At 40.2% G+C, this 23,947-nt stretch overlaps 2 protein-coding genes and 1 pseudogene across 3 annotated transcripts in view; 1 reads left to right on the top strand and 2 right to left on the bottom strand.

Moving 5' to 3' along the window:
• The window catches only part of LOC100537855 (uncharacterized), a 150,258-nt gene that overhangs the window by 23,535 nt on the left and 102,776 nt on the right, over positions 1 to 23,947 (bottom strand). The gene's annotated exons all lie outside the window — the stretch shown is intronic.
• The window catches only part of LOC147845162 (uncharacterized), an 83,481-nt gene that overhangs the window by 1,058 nt on the left and 58,476 nt on the right, over positions 1 to 23,947 (bottom strand). Inside the window, exon 2 of the mRNA XM_087250617.1 lies at positions 871 to 1,179. The gene's annotated coding sequence lies outside the window, so the exon portion shown is untranslated. The remainder of the gene's footprint in view (positions 1 to 870; positions 1,180 to 23,947) is intronic.
• The window catches only part of LOC141381831 (protein NLRC3-like), a 26,493-nt pseudogene continuing 7,078 nt past the window's right edge, over positions 4,533 to 23,947 (top strand). The window contains exons 1-7 of the transcript XR_015483994.1: positions 4,533 to 4,574; positions 12,840 to 13,118; positions 16,523 to 16,666; positions 17,335 to 19,089; positions 22,283 to 22,456; positions 22,562 to 22,735; positions 22,857 to 23,030. The product of XR_015483994.1 is annotated as a protein NLRC3-like (transcript). The remainder of the gene's footprint in view (positions 4,575 to 12,839; positions 13,119 to 16,522; positions 16,667 to 17,334; positions 19,090 to 22,282; positions 22,457 to 22,561; positions 22,736 to 22,856; positions 23,031 to 23,947) is intronic.

Genomic DNA, 23,947 nt, shown 5'->3' with positions numbered 1-23,947 from the left:
TATAGTAGGTATGTAAGATTTCCATACCATACAGTTGACCAGCTAAACATTAAAGCGCAAATTGCAGCAGTCGCAATGTAATCTGAGCAATCTACCGCACACACATTGCTATAAAGACACTATCTGAAGATGAATTTGCATGCGTGAATCAGAAACATTTCCATTCAATAAATGTGCAAATAAAATATGATGCACAAACTTATTGATGATTCCTACTTGTCTTTCTCTTGATAAATAGTGGGCAAAATCTGATATGTAGCGGGGGAAAAAAGAAGAAAGACTTTATCAGACGCTGGATTCGAGCCGAGTTTACGCTCAAATATGTCTGTACATGATCTCAGGCTTCTTATGAGGTGCGCCACTGAGACCGCTTAGGGTATTGCAACATTTTTCAGTTATAAACCACACTATTTCTTTTTTAAATGCACTCAGTGCGATGTTCAGACCCAACTGTGTTAACCGCATCAGCTAAACTCTCCCACTCTATTTTTTTCTTTTGTTGTTAATTCCGGAGAACAAACTTGCAAATAACACTGCTTTTCTCCGGTCTACCTCCGAAAGCAGCACCTCCATTTCACATTCTGTTCAAAGTTTCTCTTTTTGCTTGATTTTGCCATTGCTTTTTCGTTGGGTTTTGCCATTAGCATAGTCATTAGCATATTCATACGGGGGAGGAGGCAGGGAGGGGTTTTGTGCTCGTGCATGTTGCACTCAGTTTCACGTTCATTCAGATGTACAAAAGAATATGCGTGAGATTCGGCGTACGCAGTGTTTCATACATCTGAATTTTTTTCTGCGTACGCACATTTACAGCTTCGTGCGTACGCAATGTTTTAGTAAGATTTCCACGCAAGTCTTCGTACATGAGGCCCCTGGTGTGGGTGCTGCTTTGATAGCATAGTGGTTAAAATAAAGTCTTATAACATCGACACTTTTCATAGTATGGTTTCTTTATATACACCAATGCATTTGAAATGTTCCTAGCTTTCAATCGATACCAAACATGAAGTATTTCACAAACATTCTGTAGATTTCATTTGTCACTGAGGGCTATTACTCAATAACTATCCATAACAGTTTTGTTAAACACATGGAACATGTACACAAAAAAACCTACAGAAACATAAAGCAAACGTACATTACTCAAATAAACTGTTTTACTTAAATGTCCATTAAACTCTGGAAGCGTTTCTGATCACTTCTGTGTCTGCCTGAGAATGTGTATTCCTTGCAGACGCCAAAGGGCACGCAAACCAAAAGGTACTTCTCAAAAACCGGTTTGGTGGGTTTTTGATTGTAGAGCCTCTTATTGTTTTAAGGTGTAAAGTTAATTAACACGCAACTGTGATGTTGACTGGCTAGTCATCCTGTGGATTGCCTTTTGCTGGGTGCCTGTGGATTGCTTTGAAAATGAAATCAAAGCTCAGACATATAGGCACCAACCAATCTTTTAAGGATAACATGGTCTGTGACTTGTTCGGTTCTGGAACGATCCGTTGACTCCCCACAGAATGCTTTTTGAGATTTTAAATTTCTCTCCCGATTGCCATTTGCACCTGCTGTTCTTGCGTAAACCCACCAGATGCTGCTGTCGACTGACTGATTGACTGACCGACCAATCAACTGACCCACCCTCCTCCTTTCCTAAACCCAACCAATTTTATCGATTGACCCGCCCACCCACTTCTCTAAACCCAATCAACAATTTTCAAAAGCAATCCAGAAAAAAAAGGAAAGCCCTCGCCTGATTTTTACCATGTTTTCAGATTTTACCATATTCTCACCCTGTTATTTGCTTGTTTATTTTATTTTTTGGATTCTGTTTTTGACCCATTTTATGGAACCGTTCTTCATCAGACTCAAACCCTGTCATTAAGATTACGGGACAAACAGGTTACAGCAGGAAAGTCAGCCACATGGAGGTAAGCGGTCAGCTAGCAAGTGCAAAAAGGAAACGGCGTCATACCATCCGGTATTGTTGGTTTAAAAAACTAATAGCAGCCACACATACTTCAGGCTACATAATTCGCGGTCTCCAGAAACGTACATAGGACTACGTTTACCGAACCTGTGGTGATCCTGGTCAAAAGTGACCGCCATGTGAAATGAATGGGTCTCCAGACTATATTCAACCATCAGAGCTTAGCATCACTTATTTTATTGGATTAGACCATTAGCATCTTACTCAAAAATGACCAGAGTAAAACTAGTGCTATTCTGTGTCCATACTCACCATCCCTACCCTCAGTCTCTATTCCCTACACCAGGGATGTCAAACTTAATTCCTGGAGGGCCGCAGCCCTGCACAGTTTAGTTCCAACCCTGCTTCAACACACTTACTGGTAGGTTTTAAACAAGCCTGAAGGATTCATTTAGTTTGATCAGGTGTGTTTAATTAGGATTGGTACTAAACTGTGCAGAGCTGCAGCCCTTTGGGAATTGAGTTTGACATCCCTGCCTAATCTAGACCAATTGAAGCACTGAAAATTTGAGCACGCAGTACACAGGAAAGTACACAGTTTGTTTTGCTCTGTACTCATTGATATATCTTTCAGATGGATTTAAATGTCAATTTCTTTGGTCAGATCCTGAGATTGTTATTTTAGCAAACTGTCTATTGGTAATAAAACAAAGTGTTTTGATTTATGTCATCTATAGTTCATTTTGTAAACATCGTCAGCACCTATTTGTATTTTCACTGCAGTTATTTTATGTCTAATTCTAAAAATCCATGTTCTACACAACTTTGAGACACCTTTCACAGCTAAACAGGTTCATTTGGAGGACTGCCTTCTTCTTCCACAGAATACTTGATCCTGAAACAGTGAAACTGCTTCTTATGAAGACACAAACATCACAGCATGTATAGAGTATATTCAGTGAAATCAGCTGGAGAAATTCTTTTATTGAGTCCAGCTTAATATGAGCTGCTGTGACTGATATCAGGATCATCAGTGAGGGTCTGCTGCACTATTATTCATCATCATCATCAGTCCTGTCTGATTCCACATCCTCTGAGCTGTAAATATTGCAGTGTTTCCATGATCTCCAGATCTTTGTTTGTCAGTATCTCTGCTTCTACAGACACATGATAACCCTTACTGTACTCTGTACTGTTATGATCAAATACAGCAGACCATCAGAACAGTTCATCTGAACTCATTCAGACTCTACATTCAGCAGCGAGAGGTTTGTGTTCATCAACACATCGTCTGACAGGGTGAACATTCAGCAGAAAGTCTGACTTTCCTCCAGCATTTGAAGTGTTGCCTAGAGTTTATCTAATATTAAAGTCAGATTCTTATCTGTAATGTGTTTTAATTATTTAATAGAACAGAGAGACGATCACTGTGATCAAATCAAGTTTGCAGATCAGTTCCACACAGATATTCTCTTATAACCCAGATCCAGCAGTGGTTCATGTGATAGCCTGTCAGATTATTGAGTCTGTTAGGACTTGAGTTTAACAACCCTGGCGTAGATCATCCTGTATGTGCTTTAGGACATTCACCAATGCTCAAAAGTACAGGACAGGACTGTATCAACCTGATGATGATGATGAAGAGCAGATCTTGAATATCCAGTATACTGTAAAGGTTTAAACAGCAGAGCTTTCGAGAGATTATTGTGCTGTAGAGTAAACATATAAACATGAGTATTTGGTTTGTACAGAGCTTTTATTTCCAAGACGTTGGTTGATGCTTGAAAATATATTGGTGGGGGTGTTACATTGCCTGGTTTGTTTTATATATTATGCTGTCTATTGTCCAGAATCTGCTAAACATACCTCAGATCAGCGCACAAGCTGTGTTTGAATGACACACTACCACACAACTCCTCTGAGTAACATTTCCTCAGCTCAGATTCTGTCTGCTCCCTCTCTACATTGAGTTAATCAGACAATTAAATGATGATCGAGCACTGATGATGAAGACCTGCTGTTAATAAGCAGAATCACTGAAGACAAACACAAACACTTCAACTGACTCCAGTCACAGGCTGAGATGAAATCAGCTGAAATAAGCTCAAAAGCTGAGCAACATGTCTGCCATCCTGCAGTGATGAATCTGTGTCTGGCTCTGCTGTAGTGTTACAGAGATCAATACTGTCTAAAACGTATCTAAAATGCTAATAGAATAAAATAAGCTTATAGAAGCCTTTTCAACAGCTTCATCATTGTTATTGTGCTACTTTTACTCTTTTAAACTCTACACACTTCCCAACAGGGACAATATAAAACACACGGCTTAACTGGGGCTAAAATTCACTCATGGTGACTTGTGTCACTGAGATTATAACAAGTACAATATTTAACACATTTGGAAAAGTGACCTGTTATATCACAGTGACTGCTTTACTTTTGTACTGTCAACACTGCTTTTACCAGCTGAGCAAAGCCTCCATTTCTATCTTCTATTCTTATCTTCTTGTGTGTCCGTGTCTTTCATCTGACAGCTTATTTCCTCATATCTCAAACAAGTTTGTTGCTTTTCAGAAGTGAAAGAATTTTCAGACGTGTTGTTCAGCTCAACAGTTCAGCGAAGGAACAGACAGATCTGCAGGCATTATTTGAGGTGAGAGTTTGCTCTTTCTGTGCTTTATATCATCTATGAACGTCGTCTGATTATCCGTCGATCATCTCTTTGTGTTACTGAGACTTCTGGCACACCTCTTCCAACCGGGTCAGGGCTGGACAATTTAACCATATCTGAGCCCAAGTCAGGGCACTCACACTTCTCAAACGTACAGGAAAACAGGCCTGGCACAGTTCGGATAGCATACTGTGAGTGAGCCCTTACAGAATCTCTAAAATGCAGAAAACTCAAACTGCAATAACAGTATTCAATAATGCATTTAGTTTATTTTATGGGTGTAAATTTGTGGAAAAGAAGAGCTGAGTGTCTTTATCTGACCATGGTGATTTACAGTACAGTGGAGTCACACAATCTTATGTGTCGATACATGAGCTGAAAACCCTGAAGAGTTTCAGCAGTCAGACCGGTTTCATTTGTTTGCCTGAAGCGTTTCTGCTTTAACTGATTCTGATGATAAACAACTGCTGTGGCTACAACTGTCACCTGTTTTACATTATTTATACACTTTAATTTGTCTAAATACTATTAAACCTGTACATTTCAGAGATCGTGACATTTCTCAAAACTAAAGCAGAAAACAAAGTAACAAATTCTCCTCTAAAATAAGGAAAATCATTTTCAAAAGTACATTCACTCATTCATTTCATTTTCAGCTTAGTCTCTATATCAGGGGTCACTAATCTCGTTCCTGGAGGGCCGGTGTCCCTGCAGGGTTTAGTTCCAACTTGCCTCAACACACCTGCCAGGATGTTTCAATATACCTAGTAAGAGCTTGATTAGCTTGTTCAGGTGTGTTTGATTAGGGTTGGAGCTAAAATCTTCAAGACACCGGCCCTCCAGGAACAAGTTTGGTGACAACTGCTCTATATTAATCAGGGGTCGCCACAGTGGAATGAACCGCCAATTTATCCAGCATATGTTTTACACAGCGGATACCCTTCTAGCTGCAACCCAAAACTGGGAAACACCAATAAACCCTTACATTCACACTCATATATATAGCACATGTGTTTGGACTGTGGTGGAAACCGGAGCACCCAGTGGAAACCCACGCCAAGATAGGGGGAACATGCAAACTCCACACAGAAATGCCAACTGACCCAGCCCAGGGCTTGAACCAGTGACCTTCTTGTTGTAGGCAATCGTGCTACCCACTGCGCCATCGTGCTGCCCCCTTCAAAAGTACATTAAAATAAAAATAAATACAAACGTTTTTCCCAATCGTTTGAGGTCACAATTATTCAGCCATTGTTGGAATATTAGTCAAGGGTTCAGATTGACTTTATTGAACATCTCAGAGTGTTCCTGACTGCATGATTGTGCTGTGTTTGGTCATCAAAGATCACCCCAGGATTCCTGACTGAATGGGAAGGGTTAATTTTAGCGGACTCCAGTTTGATCATGAAGATATGATGTGTAGTCAGTGCAGGCAGGACTAGAAGTTTTGCTGGATTGAGCTGCAGGTGATAGTCTTTTACTCTGGTGGAGAAGTTCTAGGTCATTGCCCTGAGATCTCTGTCTTTCTTTCTATCTATCAGCAGTAGAAGCTTTTACTCTGCTTTTAATATTAGTGTTGCAATTACTGTAATATATTAGTTTTTGCTTTGATGCAGAAATGTAACAGGTCACTTTTCCAAGTTTGGTAATACTGTACTTGGTACAATCTTAGTAACGCATGTTGTGGGTCTGTGTGTTCTTTCTGTGTTGTGTGTTTGGGTGTGGTAGGCTGATGTTCTGTGTTTACTAGTAATGTATTAATTAGCCTAATGTATTATAAATTAATAGCTTAGTTCTTATAAACAATCCGTTTATAAAATACATTATTAACAAATCTTTAGGCGACTGAAGAATAAACCGAATATGTAATATGATCCTTGCATAATGATCACAGCTAAACAAGCTAGCACTCATTTTATTTATAAATATAAATAAAAAATAAAATAAATTTTAAGTAATGGAACATTATGTAAATGATCTAAAGCAGGGGTGGCCAATCCTGTTCCTGGAGATCTATCTTCCTGCAGATTTCAGTTGAAACCCTTATTAAACACACATGCCTGTAATTATCAAGTGGATTTCAGGTCCTAATTAATTGGTTCAGGTGGGTTTAATCAGGGTAGGAGCTAAATTGTACAGGAAGGTAGATCTCCAGGAACAGGATTGAGCACCCCTGATCTAAAAACTACAGGCTAAAAAAAAAACTTAGTCAGAGCAGAACATCTGCGTCACCGCCCGCGTGCAGTTTACAGCTTCCCTAAAGATCAGACAGTCTATACACATCACACAATCTCAATCAACATTTCATGTAAATGTATAAATATTTCGATAAGTATTGTTAATGGAATATTTATAACAATATAATCTCTCTTTTGGTTATATGCCGGCTTTGAGCTCTTATGTGTGCACTCTCTCTCACCAGCGGCAGTTGACAGGGCGCTATACACACTACACTGACATGACAGGTGCTGAACTCCTTGAGGCCAGTTTTATTTGTTGGCGATTTGCGTGTTGTTCCTTTTTTAAAATGCTTTCTGTTTTTTTTATCTTTCAAGCTAATATTGGCTATCAGGTAGCATAATTTCAGAGATATTACAGTTCAATAACGTGGTGCGCAGTAAGACTATTGACCAACACCACCCTGTAATGCCTAGTTCAGACTGCATGATTTTAGCCCCGATTTTGGCTCGCTGACAGGTTTTGAGAAATCGACAACAAATGTCTGAAATCCCAGGCAAATTGGAGTGATAATCACACAATATGAACTATCAAAGACGCGATCTGAGAGATTCAAATCATGCTGTGTGAAATGAGTTATGACTGAAAATAACATCAGCCATCGCCTACAGCCAATGAGAGAGCGGCATTCACTTGTGTGTACGTGTGTGTGTATACCTGCTGCAGGCCAGCAGGAGGTTGCGGGAGAAGTTAAAAGTGCTCTTTTTGGGTTTATTTGGACCAACAAAATGGAGGAAAAACTAGTGGAGGTTTGACAATACTCAGGAGCAACCGTGTCTGTTTGACGTTTCATCCAGAAAGAAATTAGTTTATTATCAACATTGAGGAGAAATGGCTAATTCCCTTTAAACCCAGGTGATCAAACATGTACATGTTCAACCCCATTCAAGGCTTCTTTTTCATTATGTAATTAATAACAAAAGATACACTACGTGTTTTGGGCTGTGAGACGTAGTTTGGACGAAGTTGTCGGCGATTCTTCCTATAGTAAAGTCATGCAATGTGAAAGCCCCTGTCGCCGATCCATCTTGCAGTGTAAACAAAGCAGCAACGAAACGCTAGCCCAGATAGTCAAGCAGTGTGAAAACATCTGTGACTTGACTACTTTGAAAACCATGCAGTCTGAACTCGGCATAAGTTTACACACTGCAAAGACTGTACAGGGGGGTATTCCAGAAAGCTGGGTTAACTTACCATCTGCTAAAACCTAAACTCTCGGTTGATTTACCCAAAACCTGCTTACCGCGAGTATGTTGGTTCCAAAACAGGTGACAAGAGTTAGTTAAATCAACCTTCTGAAGATAACCGCGGGTTAATGCGCTTGCACGGCACACACCTGAAGGCATTTTCAGTAGATCGCCGAATTCACGAGTCACCATAGAAAGTCACGGTGAGAAAAAAAGGGCAACGCACTTTACAGAGGCGAAGCTGGAGGTTAAAACAGAGATTACACATCTGCTTCAACGAAGGAAAGAAATATAGAATAAGAAATAGATAAGAAAATAAAAAATAAATAATAGGAAAATTTAGGCCTATTAGTTCATTAAATTACACATGCCACCCTTCATTTTATTGTAATGATAAATTAAACTACTCTTTAACATCATTTTTGAGTATGTTGTGTAACCATTCATGCATTTATTTTTCTTGCCATTAATTTCTTAAGGCCACAATATGTGTATTGACTAATAAGGCTTATAGAAATTGTAATCTTTCTGGAGCTAGAACTCTGTCCAAAGTCATTAAACACAGAAACATTCTCCTAAAAGGTAATATTTAATTACTGGAGCTCTTTATTTAACACTCTAGAATATTCTTTCTGACATGCAGCTAATAGAAAGAGGCCTGTCTAACTGCTGTGTCCTATAATAAAGGCTTTTCAGTGGTTGAGTTTTTGACTTACACCACACACTCTGTCACTGTTGTAAGTGATTGTTGTCAGATAGCTTTAGGTTCTTTTTATTTTGCATGCAGACAAAGTTCCTTCTGCCTCAACTAACAAGCAGTGTAAGAATTTTCTGCACTTTTCCATATTTGAATATTACTCTTGGATCACAAAATTTTTTATCTACATATTTAAATTCTAAAGTAGCTGTATAAGGTCCATCTTCAAATATAAAGTCACATGAGCATCAACTTAAGGTGAGAAATGTATATGAAAAATATGTTACACGTTGAAAGGTGTGTGTATAAAGCTGTGTACAAAATCATTCATTTTATTTCAGGAAATGAAGAAATGAACAGACCAAACTATTTGATTAAACAGTTTTTTGACTAATTATATATTTTTTAGCACTCTTCCTTCTGTTTTGTCTGCTTGGGTCACTGAGATTTCCTCTGGGTCAGGCTGCAGGTACGTGTCATTGTATAAGGCAGAAAAGGGTATCTTTTGTCCTCCAGCAAGTAACAATGTAGTGCCCAGTAATGATTCTATTTTATAATACAAATATTATAAAAATAAACATTCTGTTAAGCACCATTTTCCTTATAGTTTTTTTTTTTACTATATTTGTATTATACACTTCCTGAAAATCAGCCATTTAGCCTCAACATAGTGATGAGGTGGGGTGTGTGATGAGCTGGTAAGTGGAAGCAGTAATGAGTTTAATAGTTGAAACACCAAAAGATTAAGGATAGAAAATTAAGTTGTACCTGCACACTTATACTTTGGACAAATTTTATATCATCAGTTTCCTTTAGTGACTGATGGAGCTTTAAAATCGGCTGCAATTAATGCACACAATAGCATTTAGAAACCCTGAAAAAAATATTCTATTAAAAAATGTAGGTGTGTGTGCGTGAATGTATATATAAGAACGACGTCCTACATCTTAAATTAAAGATATATTTTCCTACAAAAGACAAAGCTGCCACTTATAATATTATACAGAAAAATGTGAGGGTGCAGAAGGAGAGAAAAAAAACAAGATCTGTATGTGAGATTCGAACTTGCTCCGTTGTGCGCTCCATTGTACTTCATCAACGCACTGTCCACTACGCTATTCCCGTGCTCTGAGTCATCTGTGTAATGATACACAGTGATTTATAACCAAGGAACTGTACAAAAGTGTAAAAATCAGTTCAGTGCCAGGCGTACTGTACAGGTGGTCCTACTGCCACATTGTACAGTTGCCTAAAATGCCCTGACGCGAATACAAAGAGCTGCACTGAATGTTTTTTATGGTAAGCGCAGACCCGCGGTTTGTCACATTTGATTTCAAAAAGGTTTGTTAAATACATTAACATTATGAATTTGGTTATGAAAAAAACTATGCACTTATAGGCCTCTCACAACAAAAAAACTTGTATCTGTGTGTCCACATCCATAAATATTCTCATCAAAAGAGCACGCAATGCTCAGTAAACTCTCTGAAACAGACAAACTCTGAAACATAGCAACTTACTCTCTGAAGATAACCTGCTCCGGAGCAGGTAATCTTCAGAGAGTAAGTTGCTATGGCTACTTAACATACCCAGAAGTTACCTCCGATTTTGGAACTAAAGTTGAAGTTATCCACCTACTTACTCTCAAACTTACCCGGGTATGTCACATAACCTGCTTTCTGGAACAGCCCCCAGGTCCTCTAATGTGTTATGAATTGCATATTTCAAATGACAGCGAGACATGCTACATTTAGTGTATATTTTTTGGCTTGAAACAGCCTTCTGTTAAACAAACAAATAAACTTTGTTGAAACCAAATCTATGAAGTATCGGTACTCTGTATCGGCAAGGACACAAATTAATTAATTGGTGCATCCCTACCTTCAGCATCAGTGCGGTCACGTGGTATTGTTGTCACTGATTCCTTGTTGTTTAGCACCACTCAGCTGACTCATCAGCACGCTACAGCTGCTGACAATCATTACTATACTTATATCAGCGTTTCACATTGTCAGTTTGCTGTGGTTCACGTTTGTGTCTCATCAGGCTGTCCTTGCTGAGTTCAGTTAGTAGCGAGCTCGCTTCCTGAAGCTGAGTTTCTTCTCTGTATTAGACTTCCCTTGCATCAACCTGTTGACAGCTATTTCAGTTTCACAAACTTATTTGTGCCTGCTACTGTTTCAGGCTCTTGAGAATGAATAAATTCCCTGTTCACTTGCTATTGAGTTCAGCAACACTACAGAGATGCAGGACAGAGCTTCATCTCTCTGACATCAGGCTCAGGATGGCAGACATGCTGCTCAGCTGTTGAGCTGGTAGAGTGACGAGCAACAGGTGCAAATGATCATCTGACTCTCAGAAACAGCAAAATCCTCTGAGTAACATTTCCTCAGCTCAGAGTCTGTTTGGTTTCACTCTAAACTGAGTTAAATTAACTCAGCAGCAGAGTTAAGCCGCAGTCATACTGCACTGTTCTCCATTTATATACACTCGAATGTGACAGGCTGGAAACACAAGCTCATGCCACAAGTTTTGCAGTTTGCTGCATTGCAAAGTTCAAGCTTGGTGATCTCTGACCTGTAAAATCGCATGATGTGACTGTAAGAGATCAATCAGAGATCGAAACATGTTTCTCAAGTTCAACAACGCAGAGAACGGACTTGCACTCTTGTGAAAACCAGTCTTGCCTGGTCACTTTGGAAGAACAAACTCAGGAGACCGCGAAAACAGTGAACGCATTGGACCAAGTCTAGCTTCCATATAAGGGCCTAGTCTCAGTCATGTTATTTACCTATTATAACTTGTCCTGAACTGGGCCAGCTCTGTCCCAATGTTTGGCCATTGTCTGGAAGCCAGATTTGGTGTGTCATGACTGAAATTGAGAAACCCATGAGGCATTGGGCTTTAGGCACATTAATAATGGTAATGGTTAGTCATGGTTAATAACAATATAATTTGTAAAATAATAATTTAGTTAATAAAATATATGTAATGTATGTTAAACTCAGTTATTTCACAACATACAAGAAACAACAGATTTATAAATCTGGATTGTTTCCTGGATTCAAATAAAGGCATTGGAAAATGCAAACAGGAAGATGAAAACAGTATTGTGCACCAAAATATTAATTTACTCAAAAACTAATTGAAATGAATTTTAAAAGTGGCTCAAGATAGGCCAAACTTACATTTAAATTTTTAACATCTGGCCCAAATACTACATTTGACATCTGGCCCATGTCTTGCATGCTGCTTGAAAGACGGTGCCACCTCTGCCAAACCTGGGCAATGTTTGGCCCACATGCTGTAAGCCAGTGGTGGATGAATGTCTACTCTACCAGCTTTATAACAAACCTGGGCAAGAATTCTTGCTACTCTAGTACATTCTCGAGCTGCTGCAATGATCATCCAGTTCTTTTCCCATGTCTGCATTAAACAGCATAAACTTAGGTCTAGGTGGCCATGTGTGTCACAATAAAAACAACATGATTCAGAGGATTCTGAGCATGTACAACTACATCCCAAGAGCTTTTATATTATATTAGTCTTCAGTTTTTCTTTAGTTTTCACTTTTTTGCAAAAATTCTACAACACTCTTAGATAAATATGTACCAATAAGGTACATTAAGTATCACTGTATCTTTGAATGTCCATGATGCCCTTATTTTGCACCGCATATGAATTATAAGATGTAAACTTTTAGGGTACCACCACAGTGATGGGTATTTGTACTCATATTATGTAGTTCGCCAGGGTCTTTGAATAGTGGACATTTGTGTGTGGTTCTCCTCCGGTCTCACCTGTCATCTGAAACTGGTTTTATGAGTTGTCTAAAATGGTTGTGTTTAATCAGTTGAATATCTAAATAAACACTCCTGTATGATGATACAGGAAGAAGTTACAGAGCTTCTGCTCAAGACACAAGTTAAGTAGACAAACAAACATCTACATTATTCCTGGTTAGTTAGAGCCACTTAAAGTAGTGACAATCAGTTTTCAATATTTAACTTTCTGAAATGTGAAGTTTCTACTCACAGGGTAATTTCATTATTCAAATAATAAATAAATGCTTAGACCATATGTTAATTGTAAACCAATGCAGATGTTGTTGCTCTTGTCCTGTAGCTGTGAGTGGGTGAAGCACCATGGCGAATGTTAAACAGCGGCTCAAGAACTCACTGGATGAACTGGTAGAAGCTGAACTCAAGGAGTTTCAGTGGTATTTAACGAATGATCATGGATGTGTTTCAAAAGCTGAAATGGAGAATGCAGACAGGTTGAAGACTGTGGATAAGTTGGTGTCATGTTTTGGACCAGAAGGAGCTGTGAAGATCACAGTGGACACCCTGAGGAAAATAAAGCAGAATCAATTAGCTGAAGATCTGGAGAATACACAGAAGCAAGGTATTGTTTAATTCCCTGTCAAACTTTACAAATGTGATCATTTTCAGTTTAAATCTTTCATGTTAAAACCCTGTCCTAGCATTGTTTTTTGAGTCAGATGTATTGTCATAACATGTATTGCACAGCTTCTGAGCAATGAATGTAAATATATTTAATATGATGTATATAGCTAATGTGTGTGAATATATTGTTGGTTTGAACGGGCGGTGGGGCTAGTTTAGAGATGCTACGTCAAGTACACAACTTTATAAATATAAATAAAGCGACTACGCCACCCTGGTATGAAAGGGACCAGAGACCCAAAATATTAGCCAAAGCTACCCAGGTTTGCAGAGACAGAAAGATAAAGGATTCAGAATCTGTGCAATGTAACAATGTTTATTTTTACAACACCATAAAATGGACACCATTAAAACGGTTCAATACTCAGTTTTTGTAGATTCCCTTGGAGTCATAGACTGCTGGTCCTCCACCTCTCCAGAGCCAGAGTCCCCGCCGCTACCAATTCAGAGCACTGCAACACCCGTGAGGATTAGCACTACAAAAATCACAGCACTACATTAAAATCACCCAGTGTGGACGACTCCAACTCAGCAAACCCTCCACCAAACTGTGGGTAATGGAGACGAAAACTGTATGGGACTCTGCTCTGGAGAAAGAAGGAAATATCAAAACTGGGGAACACACACAAACACACACACACACACACACACACTAAAAGGGATTATTCACTTGCAATAAAAGTGTCCTTGCAACAATTAAATGCCCAACAGTCAGTCCTAGTACAAACAGATAATACAAACAAACCAAAGATGAACCCCCACAATATTCTAGAGACAAGCGATCAGTTTACATGTAAATAAACACTTTCCCACCCCCGCACTCGCTCCCCCTACAATAAGAGTGTGGGAAGCAGCATGAAAAGGTTTGACTTTACCTACACTGAACCATGACGTTGCTGAATCCAGTAAAACAGGATCAGAACAGAGGCATAGAAAAATATAAAAAATCATCAAAAGAACATTTAGATCAACAAACAGACAAAAGAAAAAAAAGAATTTAAACCAAAACACTGTCCCAAACGTTCACTACAGAGCAACTCACTTCCTGTTGGCCCCGCTCCCGATCATGTAGCCGACGGACGTGTCACAAAAAGTCATCCGGCGGGCGGTCGGCGTGACGTTTCCTCTAAAAGCAACCGGATAATTGGGAGAAGTTTCAAGCAGATGCATCGATCACGCCGTCTAACAGACACTCACGTGCGAGCAGGAAACATCATCAAGTACACCACAGCTTTCCGTCTGGAGAGCTGAAGGCATCCGCTCCATCACAGGAATCACTCCACCATGCAACGGCAGCGCGACCGAAAGATCGCCCGTGCCAAGATGTAAACAGTCAGAGCAGCCCCCCCTTTAAACAACCTGCTGCACCCTGGAGGTGCTTCCAGCGAAGCTGCGATGCTGTGAGAGAAACAATAAGGTTGGTTTCGGAGCTTACATCACGCCTGCACCATGCCAAACAGAGTGGGAACATACCTTTATGGATGCTATAAGCTTTACGCACTTACTCACTCCCCTAGTTACACACACAATTTCTCTAGTCTCCTGGTCCACCCTGGGAACACAGAAAGCCTCAATAAATCTAGCCCAAACATCAACAATACTGCACACTGGTAAACAAGTCCTACCTGCCCTCTGCCCAAACAATATGCTGGAACAATGTCCCTTGAGGTTCCCCCAGACGTATCGTCTGAAGCTCAGAGCAAAGCCCTTTTATATGCTTCCAAAGTAATCAAAGGGTTACACCCCCCTAATCGCGCAACCGGTGTGGCTAATCACCACATTTAACTTCGTTCATCTGAATTTGTTACTTTATTTATATGTGCAATTGTTCTTTTTTGTGATGGAAAGCACAAGACATATCTATGTTAATAAAGAAATGAAATCAAGAATGAAAAAGCTAAGAATAAGTTGCAACAAACATTTCTGAAACAGGAACATATTGTAAATTGGGCACTGTTATACAATGGTTCAGCTCTTACCTCACTGACAGGTCATTCAGGGTGTCTTGGAGGGGAGAGGTGTCCAACTTACAGCATCTAAACACTGGGGTACCTCAAGGCTCTGTTCTTGGGCCACTTCTCTTCTCCATCTACACATCATCTCTAGGACCAGTCATTCAGAGACATGGATTCTCCTACCACTGCTATGCTGATGATACCCAGCTATACCTCTCTTTTCACACTGATGATCCCTCAGTTCCAGCTCGCATCTCAGCCTGCCTGTTGGATATTTCACACTGGATGAAAGATCATCATCTTCAGCTGAACCTCGCAATAACGGAAATGCTTGTAGTTTCTGCCAACTCGACTCTACACCATAACTTTTCAATCCAGATGGATGGGGCATTACTGCATCCAAAATGGTGAAAAGCCTTGGAGTAACGATTGATGACCAACTAAACTTCTCTGACCACATTTCTAGAACTGCTCGATCGTGCAGATTCACACTCTATAACATCAGAAAGATCTGACCCTTCTTATCTGAACATGCAGCTCAACTCCTTGTTCAAGCTCTTGTTCTCTCCAAACTGGATTAATGCAACTCTCTACTAGCTGGGCTCCCAGCTAACTCTATCAAGCCTCTTCAACTGCTCCAGAATGCAGCAGCACGAGTTGTCTTCAATGAACCTAAAAGAGCACATGTCACTCCGCTGCTAGTCCATTTGCACTGGCTGCCAGTTGCTGCTCGCATCAAATTCAAAGCTCTGATGTTTGCCTACAAAGTGACTTCTGGCCTTGCTCCTTATCTGCTCTCACATCTGCAGATCTATGTGCCCTCCAGAAACTTGCGTTCTGTGAATGAACGTCGCCTCATGGTTCCATCCCAAAGAGGGAAGAAATCACTTTCGCTCACGCTCAATCTGCCCAGTTGGTGGAATGAACTCCCTAACTGCATCAGAACAGCAGAGTCACTCGCTACTTTCAAGAAACGACTAAAATCTCAACTATTTAGTCTCCACTCCACCTCCTAATCTGCAATTGCCTCTCTGGATATCACACTAACTGTACCCAAAAATAAATAAATAAATAAATACTAATACTACTAATTCTTCCCTTCTTAGACTTTACAGACCTGAAACTTGCCTACAGCACTTATTCATTGTTGCTCTTATAGTTGTGTAAATTGCTTCCTTGTCCTCATTTTTAAGTCGCTTTGGATAAAAGCGTCTGCTAAATGACTAAATGTAAATGTAAATGTAAAGCCAGCTCACACTGTCCCGGCCTTAAAGAGCTTTGAGCACTAAGAAAAGTGATATATACATGTAATGGATTATTAATAATATTATCAGTAATAAAATAGTTGTCTTTTATAAAATAATATTAATCTTTATCTCTATTGCAGGTCAGACGAGCAGCAGTGCTCAAACTGCATTCAGTACTGACGTGAAAGCTGTTTCAGGAGTAGTTGTAAATGCTCCTGTACTCACTGGAAACATCACCACAGGCCCAGTGAATTTTAACAACAGCTCGAACCCTGAAGGAACTGGTACGTCATTGCATTCTGCTCTCTCAGACACACAGCTCTTTAACTGGAATGGACATTATGAATACTACACTCATTAAAGTTTATTGAATTTCTTTAAAGCAGCCCCTCATTCTCTGTCATCAGGAGTCTGCATGGCTGTTGAAAAAATTGAGCATTAGCAGAATCATAGTCCAACTGCAAGATCTTTATTAAGCCTTTTACCCAATGTATGTCTCACAAAGAGAGAAGACCTCACTCCCAGCAGCACACTAAGATAAAACTATAAAAACTATAATTTACTACTCATTTGCACAGACAGAATGAACAAATATGGAATATAGAGTTGAGCAAAGGAAAACAAGAACAAAGATGAGTTGTAAAATAAACATTGTAAAGCCGGCTCACACTGTGCATTTCCTAAATAATAATGAAGTTGTCCTTGGATCTTGCTTTGGAGTGCTTGAGCCCTCAAATGAAAGAGCCTTTTTCTGGGAACAATAAATTATAAAATTTTTCTTTTAAAAATAAAATATCTCTATTTTTGTGTGCATGTTTTGTTTTCAGACAGTCGTTCCAGTAAAAGAAAATAACTAAAAGTTGTGTCTGGCCCTACTCATGGCGATCTGTCAGACTGACACTTACAAATAAGTCGAGACTACATCTCTCTGTTTCTTTGCTTCTGTGTTTAGGTGAGCTGTTCTTCATTAATCAGCTTAAATGTAGCCTGAAGAGGAAATATCAACGTGTGTTTGAAGGAATTGCTCAGCAAGGAGACTCCACACTTCTGAATAAGATCTACACAGATCTCTATATCACTCAGGGTGCGAGTGAACAGGTCAACACTGAACATGAGATCAGACAGATTGAAGCTGCTTCCAGATGTCATCAGTCACTAGAGATACAGGTTGAATGCAAACATTTGTTTGAAGCAGCTGAACAAGACGAGCAGATCAGAACTGTCCTGACAAAAGGAGTTGCTGGCATCGGGAAATCAGTCTCTGTGCAAAAGTTTGTTCTGGATTGGGCTGAAGGGAAAGAAAATCAAGACATCAGCTTCATATTTCCTCTTCCATTCAGAGAGATGAACTTAAAGAAGAAAAAAAGACAAAGTTTAAAAGACCTCATAACTCAGTTTTTCCCAGAGACTAAAGGACTGAACCTTACAAGAAGCACACGATTCAAAGTCCTGTTCATCCTTGATGGATTGGATGAATGTCGTCTTCCTCTGAACTTTGCTGGTAATGAGACTTGTGGTGATGTATCTTCAGCAGTCTCTCTGAATGTTCTCCTGACGAACCTCATCAAGGGAAATCTGCCTCCTTCTGCTCTCATCTGGATCACCAGCAGACCAGCAGCTGCCAGTAAGATTCCTGCTGACTGTATCGACCAGCTGACAGAGATACGAGGATTCAATGATGCCCAAAAGGAGGAGTACTTCAGAAAGAGACTCACAGATCAAAATCAGGCCAGAGAAATCATTGATCACATTAAACAGTCAAAGAGTCTCTTTATTATGTGCCACATCCCAGTCTTCTGCTGGATTTCAGCCACTGTTCTCCAGAACATACTGAAACTGAAACACAGGGCTCATGCAGAAACACTGCAGGAATCTCCCAAGACTCTGACACAGATGTACACACACTTTCTCCGCTTTCAGATCCAGCAGAGTAGAAGAAAGTTTGATGGAGAAAACACAGCAGATGTCTCCTGGGATCCAAAGCTCATCCTTTCACTGGGGAAACTGGCCTTCCAGCAGCTGGAAAGAAACAATGTGATCTTCTATGAGAGCGATCTGAAAGACTGTGGCATTGACGTCTATAAGGCATCGGTGTACTCAGGCATGTGTACCCAGATCTTTAAGGAGGAGACGGGAATCATTCTTGGTACCATGTACTGCTTTCTTCACTTGAGCATTCAGGAGTTCATTGCAGCGCTTTATCAACATCTGATTCTAGACAATGACAAGACACAAGCAGAAAAAAGCAGAGATGAGATCTGAAGACTGCAGTGGACAAGGCTCTGAAAAGTGAGAATGGACATCTGGACCTTTACCTTCGTTTCCTTCTCGGTCTGTCACTCCAGTCCAATCGACAACTCTTACGAGGCCTGTTGACACAGCAGGATGACAGAGACCAGAGCAAAGAGGAAATAATTGACTACATCAAGCAGAAACTTGAAGGGAATCTGTCTCCAGAGAGATCCATCAATCTGTTCTACTGTCTGAATGAACTGAATGACCAAACTCTGCTGAAAGAGATTCAATCCCACCTTAGAGAAGGAAGTCTGTCATATGCTCGCCTTTCACCTGCCCAGTGGTCTGCTCTGGTCTTTGTGTTGTTGACCTCAGAGGAGGAGCTGGAGGAGTTTGAGCTTCAGAAATTCCAGAGATCAGACGAGTGTCTCATCAGACTATCAGCAGTCATCAAAACCTCCAAAAGAGCTCTGTAAGTCAACGTCCTTCTTTCATCTAAGAAGTAGACATTTCCTGAATTTAAATAATACAGTATATTATGTTAATGGTCATGAGATTTAGGTCATGACCGAAAGGACAAGATTTTGGATACAAGCAGCCAAAATGAGTTTGCTTCGCAGGGTTGCAGAGCGCACCCTTATAGACAGGGTCTGGAGCTCTGCCATATGGGAGGAGCTCAGAGCCACTGCACCTCCACATCGACAATCCAATTCATCTTTATTTCTATAGCACTTTAACAATGTAGATTGCGTCAAAGCAGGTTCACGTAGAAGATCATAGTAAATTGAAACAGTGTCAGTTCAGTTTTGTGTTGAAGTTCAGTTCAGTTCAGTGTGGTTTACTTTTCACTGCTGAGAGTTCAAACACTGAAGAGCAGAAGTCAGCTGAGTTGGCTCGGGCATCTGTCCCACCGGGGACACGCTGGAGGGACTATGTCTCTCAGCTGGCCTGGGAATGCCTCAGGATCCACCCGGAGGAGCTGGTGCAAGTGTTTGGGGAGAGGAAAGTCTTGGGTTCTCTCCTAAGACTGCTGCCCCTGCGACCCGGCCATGGATAAGCGGATGAAAATAAGAAATGACATGACATCATGTCAATGAACATGAACAATATTGATATCAACTAAACTGCAAAATACAATAATAATTATTCATTATGTAATGTTTTAGTGTTTTTTAAATAACATTCCGATTCTGGTTTTGGCAGTTGTTGTTTAAGGGATAGTTTACCCAAAAAGTGAATTTACTAATTCTTACCCACTCTTTATGGATATAAACCTTTCTAAAACTTTGTTTTCTCCTGTTGAACATAAAAGAAGATAATTTGAAGAAAACTGAAACCTGTAACCATTGACTTACACACCAGTTGTTTGTCCTACCATGTAGGCCAATAGCTAATGGTGTTTAGCTGTCATAAAAAAGACATGGAGATAATTGGGAGGCCATGATCGTAAGGGCTGATTGAGGGACTTTGGCCAGGACACTGGGGTTACACCCCTGCTCTTTACGAGAAGTGCCATGGGATTTTTAAAGACCACACATAGTCAGGACCACGGTTTAATGTCTCATCCGAAAGACGGCGCCCACTGACAGTGTAGTGTCCCCTTCACTTTCACTAGCGCATTAGGACTCATGCAGATCACAGGATGTGCGCCCCCTGCTGGCCTCACTGACACCACTTCCAACAGCAACCTCGTTTTCCCATGTGGTCTCACAGCCAGATACTGGCCAGGCTCAGCCCTGCTTAGCTTCAGGGAGTAACCGGTCTTGGGCTGCAGGGTTATATGGCTGTTATCATCTAAATTGCACACAAGTCAGCTATAAAATGATACAGCACCTTTAAAGTCCTTTCTGGACTGGAGTGGAATGATCACACTGATGTTTTCTCCATTCTGTCTATTTTGACTCGTATCTATGCTGATAATTATAAGGTAACAATGACACAGACACACACTCATACACTATGGTCAGTTTTGTTCACCCCATTCACCTATACCATATGTCTTCACACTGTGGGGGAAACTGGAGCTGGGACTCAAACCAGCGACCTTCTTGTTGTTAGGCGAAAGTGCTTACCAGTGAACCGCCATGCAACCCTCTTGTTTATTATATCTTCTTCTAATCATGCAGGCAGGCAGAACAAATGCAAGAAGTTGATCTAGGTTTAGTTCTAATGTTAAATATAATCCATACACGAAGAAAATGCCAGAGCTGAATACCAGAAAACACAAGCAAGAGAAACACACACACACATACAGCAAACTATGATCAACACATAATGACTGAAACAGAAGAGCTTAATCACAGAGACTAGTGAGTTAACAAGGGGGTGAAGAGTAACTGGGCAACTAACGGGTAACATGGGGAAATCTGGGGTGAACACAGAGAACACAAGGACAACACAACAGTACAAGGACAGGACAACCACGACCGTGACACAGCTCCCTTCTATGAGAAGATTCCAGATAATCCTCAGAGAAAAACACAAGTCTAGAGTAAGTTCAGCAGCTGGAGGTGTTACAGTGGACACGGGTGATGGGGGAGAGGCAGGTTAATGAAACCATGACAGAGTACAGGACAGATGGTGAGGGGGAAACTGACAGGCAGGTGGACCGAGAGGAGGATAAAGCCAAGGCAGGGACTACTAGACAGTAAACCAGAGCAGATCCTGTAATTCTGGCCTTTTATCTAAAGGTTTTAGAGAGGATTGTGTCTGTACAGCTGAATGATTTCATGTTGAATAATAATGTTTTTGATAAATTTCAGTCAGGTTTTAGAGCTGGGGTCTGTTTCAGAGAGGAGGTTCAACCAACTCGGAGTTTAAACCTGAACTGAATTTCAATTTTCAATTTTTGAATTTGATTATTGTCATTGGTTTGTTTGTTAAATAATAATAATGAATAAAACCATAATTAAAACAATAATAATAACAATAAATAAAATAAAATAAATCTTGTTTTGCTGTGTTAGGAGTTTAATTGTCACCGACTCAGTCCCAGTCATTCCCCTCGCTGGCCAGCAGAGGCCACCATCCCCGGACTTCTAAGCATTACATCATCCACCTAGACTGATTATGCACACACCTGAACTGAATCCAGTTAACGACCCACGCTCCCTTTATAAGCCACACTCAAACACCAGTTCATTGCGAAGTCTTGTTTAGCCACGGCCAACATTTCTTAGCGGTATTCCCTGCCTGATCTTCTGTGCTTTACCCCGGACTGTTTCTGACTCTGAGTTGCCTTCTGCCTGCCCTCAACCCAGGCTAGTTATACAGACTCTGAACCATGCCGCCTGCCTCTGATCTATGCCTGGTAAATCACTCTGTGTCTGTCAGCTGCCAGCCCCACGATCTATATTGATTGCTGTTGATGTGAGTTCGCACTTTAGTGCGTATTGTATGTTTGTGATTGAACAGTGTCTATTAAATACTGCAAAATGGATCCCTCCGTGTCAGTCTCCTCGTTACATTAATAAAGAGTTGGGCTATTGGAACATCTGAAGCAAGCCATTTAATTGTGTTTTATAGACATACATACTATTTAAAGCTAAAATCAGCAGATGTGCTCACTAACTAGTGAAGTTAAACCAGTCACTTCAGTCAGACGTGCTTCAGACTATTAAACACACCAGATTAACACATACATATTGTGTTTGTCCTCTACACAGACTACAGGGCTGTAATCTCACTGTTCAGTGCTGTGAGAGTTTGTCTTCAGTTCTACAATCCTCAAACTGTGTGCTGAGAGAGCTGGACCTGAGTAACAATGACCTGCAGGATTCAGGAGTGAAGCTTCTCTCTGATGGACTGAAGAGTCAACACTGTAAACTGGACACACTGAGGTCTGAGTTTAAGTATCTGACTGATTGATTGATTTTTTTGCTTTGTTACATCCGACAGATCACATTAACAGTGTGTTTTTAGTAATGTGTGTTCTTCTTTCTCAGATTGGACATGTGTAAACTCACTGTTCAGTGCTGTGAGATTTTGTCTTCAGCTCTACAATCCTCAAACTGTGTGCTGAGAGAGCTGGACCTGAGTAACAATGACCTGCTGGATTCAGGAGTGAAGAAGCTCTCTGATGGACTGAAGAGTCAACACTGTAAACTGGAGACACTGAGGTCTGAGTTTAAACACCTGCTTGCTTGATTGATTGACTGATTGATTTTTTTTTTTTTGTTTTGTTACATCAGACAGATCACATTAACAGTGTGTTTTTAGTAATGTGTTCTTCTTTCTCAGATTGGACATGTGTAAACTCACTGTTCAGTGCTGTGAGAGTTTGTCTTCAGCTCTACAATCCTCAAACTGTGTGCTGAGAGAGCTGGAGCTGAGTCACAATGACCTGCAGGATTCAGGAGTGAAGAAGCTCTCTGATGGACTGAAGAGTCAACACTGTAAACTGGACACACTGATGTAAATGATTCTCCACTCTACAATAACTACAGTCAGACAGTTTCATATTAGAGCTCTTCATGCTTGAACATGTTAACCCTGGGTGATACTAAACTCCAGATAACAGGAATTATGGGTTATCAGTGATTGTGTTTCACACTGCTCATACTATACCTGTAGTTAACCCTCAGGGGTCTGGGGTGATTTTGGGACCCCTGAGATGTTTTGACATGCCCTGACATCTGTGCTTATTTCAGCTACTTATTACACAGAACTGGCCAACATGTGTTTCATTTGTGTTCAGCACAAACTGAGCTACAATAATATGTGAGAAATGTTGATGTACATGCTGGTGTTTTTTTAGAAATAAATATTATGTGTGGTTAGTAGGTTTTAGAGAAAAAATGTAGCTGAAATAAGATCCATAAACCAGACTGAATGTGCCTGAACAAGAGTTTAGAGTAAGCAGTCTTGTAGACTAGAATATTTACTGCACAATTATGTGAAATTATTCTGTTCTCTCATTCAGAGAAAACATTACAATGATCTACATTTTGTTAAGTTTGTTTTGGGTGATCTCAGCTGTATGTGTGAGTGACAATGCTCATGAATAATTCACACCTGAGAGACAACAGACACTCCCCCACTCACCCATCAAGGGCAGTGTACAGCAATGTCTATCTGCAGAAGCTAGCCCAAACTCAATGCTTGTTGTGTTACTGCTGTGTGACCATGTAAACACTCTGGGTGAACAACATACAGTGCTCAGCATATATAAGTACAGCCCTCACTAATCTCTCTTTTACATTCATATTTTAATAGGAAGCTCTACAGTATTATATCTGTGCATATACAATAGATTAGCCAAATCTGGAGTTCATCTAACCAAATAACTTAAGATAACGTCCAAAAACTAGCACACTTGAATATATGTGTTA

The sequence above is a fragment of the Danio rerio genome, chromosome 4 (genome assembly GCF_052040795.2).
Source record: "Danio rerio strain M-AB ecotype USA chromosome 4, GRCz13ab, whole genome shotgun sequence".
Classification (NCBI taxonomy): Eukaryota; Metazoa; Chordata; class Actinopteri; order Cypriniformes; family Danionidae; genus Danio; species Danio rerio.
The sequence above is the reverse complement of the archived record's forward strand: the minus strand, read 5'-3'. Positions and strand labels throughout refer to the sequence as shown.